This window comes from Pinus tabuliformis, chromosome Q, assembly GCF_031772625.1.
Source record: "Pinus tabuliformis cultivar Carrire ecotype Pingquan chromosome Q, CPIR1, whole genome shotgun sequence".
NCBI lineage: Eukaryota > Viridiplantae > Streptophyta > Pinopsida > Pinales > Pinaceae > Pinus > Pinus tabuliformis.
The window spans coordinates 1,224,126,720-1,224,134,959 of record NC_142296.1 but is presented as its reverse complement, the minus strand read 5'-3'; positions in this window follow the sequence as shown (position 1 = coordinate 1,224,134,959).

Below are 8,240 nucleotides of genomic sequence, written 5' to 3'. Positions count from 1 at the left end.
CCCTGTTATTATTTCTTTGTGTAATACATTATACAGGATACCAGAGGTAGCCCCAACTACTGCCACTTCTTTGATCTATGCTAAGCAAGGCAGTAAGATCATCTCCCAGACTAGGAAATATATTTTCTTTCTGGTTTTCTCTCAAAGTAAGGGGAACGTTGTAGCCATATCCATGGCCCCCGGGAAGGGTTCCTCCACGCAGCAGAAGCAGGTGGATATGATCATGAAAGCATATAGGGGCATCTTCTCCTCATCGACAAGGGTGCCACTAGAATGTCACGTCAAGCTTTCATTTGTTCTGACTCCTGAAGCACCTATATCCAACGGGTCGATATATCGCCACTCCATTCTGGAAAATGCCAAGTACAAGCAGTGACATGATCAACATCAGGTGTCACACAAGTTTCAGGTGGGCGACAAAGTTTGGTTGCATTTGCAGAAAGAATGCCTTACCAGAGCCCATTGGAAGCTCAGACCACTCCGATATGGTCCTTACACCATTAACAAAGATGTGGGAAACAATGCTTTGGAGCACAACATTCCCCCATTCCTTGGCTTGCACTGAGTGTTCAATGTGGACTACCCTCGACCATGCTTCCCACCATTACTGGACACATCAAAGATTGCAAAACAACTCACTAGGGACCAAGTTCAGCAGAAGTTTCCCCATCTCATGGAGGCACTCAATGCAATGGGGATCATTGCTTCCTAAGGGGGTAGGAATGATCCAGGTGGATGTTGGTGGCCACCCGCCTATCCCACTTGGACCCCCAAAATTGTTTCTTTTAGTTTTTCAGTTTCCTTAATTGTAGCACAATTTACTATTTTTAGCAGTTTTTCGGGTCCTAAACTTCCGGAGCCATTTTGAGGCCCTAAACTTTTTTTTTTAGCAATCGACCGCCAGCAATTTTTTGACAAAATCGTCTTTTCCATCGTAGTCCTCGGAGAGATCTTTCCAACGGGGTATCATTTGCGCCAAACAGAGATAATATGACCAAGTCACGACCCCGGGAAGTTGGCTATCCAACTAGCCCCAATGGGGCCCATAAACTCTTGGCGTTACATCTCCTCGGTTTAGGGCTTTCTCTTACTGTTCAATAATAAAAAGGCCCTTGAGCCTCATTATAACAAAATTCAGAGGCATGTAGCCGCCACTTCTCTTCTCAGAAATAAGTTACCATTGCCCGAGCTAGTTTATTTCCATTTATGTTTGTAAGCATATTTCAATATTTTACATTAATAAAATGAAGTATTATTTCTGCTGCATCTCTGTATTTATGGTTATATTTGTAATTTTTTGCATTCCTTTTGAAATCCAGATCAAGAGTAGAGAAGCTTGGGAGTGAGATTAAGAAAGAAAAATAGAGGGGTTTAGTATTTTGTAATAGACTAAAAAGGCACAGATCTTTGAAACTCCATAGAGAATCCCTTCACTTTTGTACTTGCATTATTTTTATTCTAGAGAAAGGGAAAGAAGAGTAGACTCACTTTCCAAGTTGGTTTCTCTTGTAAGGGTTTCTCAAAGCATATATTGTATTTATTATTGTTAGTGTGTGATTATAGTTTATTTTTCTCTATTTTTAACATTTTAGTTATTACATGCATATGCAAAAATAAATTTTTAATATAATGAAATTAACCCTCATAGTATAGATTTTATTCTATTATTTTTGTATCTATTTTGATCAACTATATATTGATAGCTCCACAGAGGTTTATGAACCATAATAGCATCAAATCCACCTATTTCTTTGGTGAATCTCATGGGGGGTTGCAAGGGATCCAAGAAGCGTTTAAGTAGAAACTCGTAGAACCCTAGCCATGACCAATGAAATGGTTCACAATAAATTATGTGATCTTGAAGAGGAGATATTCTTGAGCTTATAAGCATAAGTTATAGATATTAGCCACAATATGAACCACCTTATGGCAACTCTAGCAAACAAGTTTGGAATCAGAGAAGATGGAAGGTCCAACTCCGAGGTCAGATTACACGGAAAATTGGGGTGTCATTAATACGCAGAGAAGAATTCCAAGAAAGAAATTGAGAAAGAGTTATTGAGTTTGAGCATTGTGACCTATTCACAATTCTTTTTCAAATGGAAGTAAAGGTTGACATCAATTCATAAGAAGGCAATATCGATACCTTAAAAAAGAAATCATGGATTACAACAATTAGAAGTATATCTTAACATTCACAACATGGATGAGGATAAAAAATGCCATTTTCTATATTGAAGTTAGAAGGTCATGCCCTAACTTGGTGGGAAATCCATATAAAAAAATTAAGCTAGAGGATGATTCCCTATTAACTAAGTGGCAGGACTTTAAAACCCTCATAAACTTTCAATTCTACTCTATCGAGTATAAAGAGGACCGATGGATCCAATGACATGACTTTGGCTAGAAGCGGGGGCAAAGTGTACAAGGGTAAACTACGAAATGTAGTAAGATGGTCATCATACTGTAAAACTCTATATAAGCCCGATGTTAACTCAAAACCACTTATTAAGCCCTATATATTGAGTGATTTTATTTCTATTGTTATATTATTATGTAGGCTAAAACCCCTCATGGTCCCATTTTATTGTAATTCTACCATTTGTCTCATACACACACACACACACACACAAATGTGACTTAGTCTTAGGACCATAACATATTTTATTGTACATTGTATTCATTGTAAAAGCAGGTTCCCCCTTGATGAAGACTATAATTATTGGTTTCTTATCACTTTTTAGGTGTAAGATATGTTGTCACAAAAATACTACCACCCTATTTTTAATTTATTATTTTTATATCAATAATGAGAACCCTCTAAATAAATTATGGACATATTGTTCTTTAATACTTTCATTTGGTTAATTGTGTGACATCTTTGTGAATTTTTGTTTTCTTCAAATTTTCATTCTGATTGCTTTATTGCGTTTAGTTTCTCATTATCTTTCCATTGGTTCTAACTTTATCTTATTTGGACTGAGGGTTTGCAAATGATGCATATTGAAAGTTCTAGAGATTTCCATTGCCTAGGCTAAAAAATATACAAAATGTATTTTATTAGATTCTATATATTATTTAATTAAATAATTAATTTTAATTAATTATGATACTAATTATATTTTATTTAAAATAATTTGTAAATAGTAAATATTTTTAATTAATTTAGCATTTTTGAATAATTATTATTTTTAGCTCTTCTGCACAACAGCTGAAATTATATAATAACAAAAACTATATAGTATAATAAATTTTATTAAAATAATTCAAAATATTTAAAAATATATATAATTAATTAAATAACCTTAACCAAAAACAGAAACATGGAATTTAATTAATACACAGTGGTTATAATTTTATAAAGACTCACGCATTATATTCAAAATAATTCTAATTATGTATTAGAGGGCAGTCCCACCTCCCCGTAGACCTCAACTTCCTCCTAACTCCCCTTATTCCCGCCATACTTCACACCTTCCGGGTCCCTGACTTCCCATAACCATTATAACTCCCAGGCCCATGATCCATCTCCCACCTTATCCCTCACCTCTTATCCTTATACCTCCCCTGCTATATGTTCACGGCGTCATTACCTGACATGTTTTAACATTTTATTCCATATATATTTTTAATTATTTTAATTAAATAATATAATATTTAATTGTAATACAATTTAATTAATTTATAATTTTAATTAAATCTTAATTAATTTAATTTAATTTGTATATTAATAATTATAGTTAACAATTATTTAAATTTAATTTTTGTATTATTAAATTTATTAATATAATGTTAAATTAGAATTTTGAAATAAAAACTCCAAATTTTGTTTGGGTATGTATTTTTTAAGAATTTTGGTAGTTTTGGCACCTTGATTTTGGAGAGGAATATTTTGAATTATACTTATCCAAATGAAGCACAAGATGACTAGCTGGTAAGCTAGAATTGAGGAGAACAATATGAGGGCATTAACTCAACCAAATCTACATATTTAATACGTCAAACAATTAGTAGAAGATGAGATTACGAAATTGTACCAAAAAAATAATTTCGAAATTTGTTTAAACAATTTCACCTACCAAAACTTCTGTTGTCGCAAATTGGTTGATGACAACTCCCTTCAGCCATAGAAACCTTGACAGTGATTAATGAGAAGCATATTTTTATTTTAATTTATTTATTTAATTTAATTTTAGTTAGAGACTTTTTTTTCCTATTTCAAGCACTTGATTTTATTGTGCAAAATGAATTCATTTTATTCCAAAATTAATTGCAACAGATTTGTTGGAAGGGATGGAACTAAAGCATCTTGGAGCATTTCTATTGCATGAACAAAAGAAAAGAAGAGTATTTGCAACTGAAAAATAGAGGGATCTGAACCAATTCTAACAACTCTCCATTTTTTGAGAGTTTTGTAAATTATAAATATCAGTCTTGAGAATGAGAAAATGTTTCATCTCCTCTATAACTTAGGAGCTCTAAGCACTTTTGTAAGGGGATTTTGAGCTATAGATTGGGAGGAAAATCTCAGATTTGGGTTATTGGGAGTTTTCTTTTCAAATCTAGAATTTGTAATTAGAGATTGGGCCTACATTTTTGCATCTTTCTCCATTTAGTGGTAGAGCTTATGTTTTGAGAAATATTGTTCGAGATGAAATCAAGGAACAAAAAAAAGAGACCAGGTTTCATGAATTTATATTTAAATACTTTTATTTCAAATGCAAATTTTATCTTTTTGATGACAGATCTGTGTAAAATGATTTTCATGTTGAGCATTGTTGTTTGATGTGAGGATGAATGTATTTTGGATTAGCTATCTAGTTCATTAGCCTCATAGATTTGTTGTTAATTTTCTCTTTTGCTCATATGCTCAAATCATATTTTTGAGTAACTATTTACTCAGAAATATTCTATCTAAAGTTCACAACAAGACAACCGCACCATCTATTGGAGCTTTATAACACAACTCATGGTGGTATATATATATATATATATAGATATATACCAAAAATGATTTGCATTAACTGGAAAACAATGAAGGATACATAGCTCGCATTTGATCAACCATCTCCCATGTAGCTTCAAAGAGCCCAAAGTGATTCCATTGCACTTTAAAATGCTCGATTACTCAATTCGAGAGAATGATCATCTTTCTCTATAAGATGCACTGAGGTTTCGGCTAGAATTCTTCTTCTGGCTCCACCTACAATAGAGACCAATCAATCACATGATCAACATCTTTAACATACTTCTTAAGCAATGGCACATGGAAAACATCATGGAATTTCATTATTGAATGCAACGCAAATTAATAGGCTACTAGTCCAATCCTCTCAAGAATCTTGAGAAGTTGACAATATCGAGGTGTCAGCTTGGCACATGATCCAATCCTCAAGGAGCTCTTCTTGGGCTTGATGTGCAAGTACACTTGTTCCCCAACCTAAAACTCCTTAAAAATCATGTTCTAACCTGCATAGCTCTTTTTTCTATCATGTGTTGCCTTTATATTATTCTTGACTACATGCATTTCATGTTCCATCTCTGCCTACATGTTCGGTCCTATCAACACCTTGTTCATTGGATCACTCCCACTAATGGTAGTATTATGCCTCCCATAGGGTGCCTCAAATAGAATCATCCTCAGAGACTCCTGATACTCATTATTATAAGTGAACTCAACCATTGGAAGATACTCTTCCCACTTTTTCTATTGATGCATGACGTACATTCTTAACATGTCCTACAAAATCTTGTTGACCCTCTCTGTTTTTCCATCTGTCTATGGAAGATAAGTTGTACTGAAGGCAAACTCTCTACCCAAACCTACAAAAAACTCTTTCCATAACCTAGAAGTGAACTTGGCATCTCTGTTTGATATGAACTTATTCGGTACAACATGTAACCTCACTATATCTCTGATGAATACCTGTGTTACATCATTACTTGAATAAGTATACTTCACTAGAATGAAGTGTGTTACCTTTGTCAACCTATGCACCACAACCGTGATATAATCACGATGTCTAGATGTCCTTGACAAACCTGTAATGAAATCAATGGAAATGACCTCCGCTTTCCACTTTGGAATCATAATCGGATGTAGTAATCCACCTGGATGCTTACACTCTGCTTTTAGTTGTTGACAATCCAAGCACCTAGCCACAAACTCTGCCACCTCCTACTTCAAATTCAGTCAATAATAGAACTTCTTCATTGCTATCAATGTCTTCTAATATCCTGGGTAACTTGAATACAATTGAACATGAAATTCCCTCAAAATAAGCTTCTTGAGCTCTCCATTTTTCGACACATAGATCTTGTCCCTCAATCTGACCAAACCATCTACGGTGAGAAGATAGTCCACATCTTGATCACCTGTACCCTTTTGTAACCTATGCATAAGCTCCCTATACATGTCCTATCGTTTTCCATCCTGCACGATTCGATCTTGTAAATCTGTCTCATAGGATATCATAGATGCTATGTGATTTACATGTACTCTCCTGCTAAGAGCATCTCCCACCCTGTTCTCTTTCCCTTTAATGTACCTAATCTCAATGTCAAACTCATTGATCGTATCCAACCATATAAATTTCCTGAAACTTAGTTTCAGTTGGTCAAACAAGTATCTCAATCCACTGTGGTCGCTCACCAGTACAAACCTCCTACCAAGAAGATAGTGTCGCCACATCTTCAAGATGATCGCCACCAACTCAAGATCATGTGTAACATAATTCTGCATGTGCTCATTTATTTTCATTCATTCATAACATACCATCTGTCCCTCTTGCATCAAGACCCCACCAACTCCTTTCTTGCAAGGGTCTGTACACACCACAAACTCTTTATCTGGAGCTATAATGTTTATAAATGGAGTGTTGGTTAACAACTACTTCAACTTCTCATCACTGGTTGCACATTCCTTTGTCCATTCAAATTTCTTATCTTTCTTCTACAACGATATAATGGGATAGGAAATTCGAGAGAGATTCGTGATGAACCTCTTATAATAATCTGCTAACCTTATGAATGATCTTACCTCATCCACATTTCTAGGAGCTTCCCATTCCATGATATATTTTCTTTTCCAGATCCACTACTATGCTTTCCTTGGAAACAACATGCACCAAGTAATGTGCCTATGTCTGAAAGAATCTTCATTTTCTAAGCTTGGAATACAACTATTGCTCTCTTAGAAATCTCAAGACTTCTGCTAAGTGTTCAGGGTGCTCTTCCTTGTTCTTGGACGTGATACACTATTCATTAAGCACATAAAATTAGCTAGAGCATTAGTCCAACGAAATGGAACTACAACAAACTCATAATTCCCATACCTGGTCTGAAAAGAATCCTTCTATATGCCCTCTTCTTTAATGTGTACCTGATGATATCCAAATATCAAGTCAATCTTCAAGAACACTGCTACTCCCTTCAACTATTCAAATAAATCATCAATCCTAAGCAACAGATACTTCTTCTTGATGGTCATCTTGTTCAACTTCCCGTAATCAGTGCATAACTTGAGAGTACCACCCTTCTTCTTCACAAACAACACTGGTGCACCCTATGGTAACACACTTTTCCTAATGTGTCCCTTGTCAAGTAATTCCTTCAACTGCAACTTCAATTCCACTAACTCTGGTGTGCTCATTCGATGTGACATGTCTTTGATGTTGGTTATGTTAGCTACCTATACCAATAGGTTTCATATTTCATGATTGGCAATGAAAAGGTCCAAATATGCTCTGCTTTGATGATTCAAAGATCACATATTTCCAAGAGAATACAATCTGTGCTTATAGCTTGGTATGGACTCAAATTTTGATGGATGGTCCAACAGTCTAATCTGGATCATGTCATGTTTTAAATTTTCAGTTGTAGAATAGAGAAAGAAGTCTGTCCAAACTGTTTAATCTTTGCAGACAAGTAGTTTAGGTAGAGAAGAAAGGCTCCCAACAGCTTAATCTGGGACCTTGGAAGAAATAAGGGTAGAAGTAGATAGAAAAAACAAAAGAAAAAGCCAAAGAAAAGAAAAGGCAATTAAGGGTCTGCAAGCCTAAATGCACCCTCCAAGAAGAAATAAAAAATGCTAGGCAAATAGATGGGTAGGCAGTTGGGGTTGCAGAAAGGTCATTTCTTATAAGTTGCATGTGTGCTAACTCTGTTTACCATAGCAAAATCAATAAGTTGAAAAGGTGTTATTCTTCATCAAGTTGCAACAAGCAAAGAAGCATGTCTAA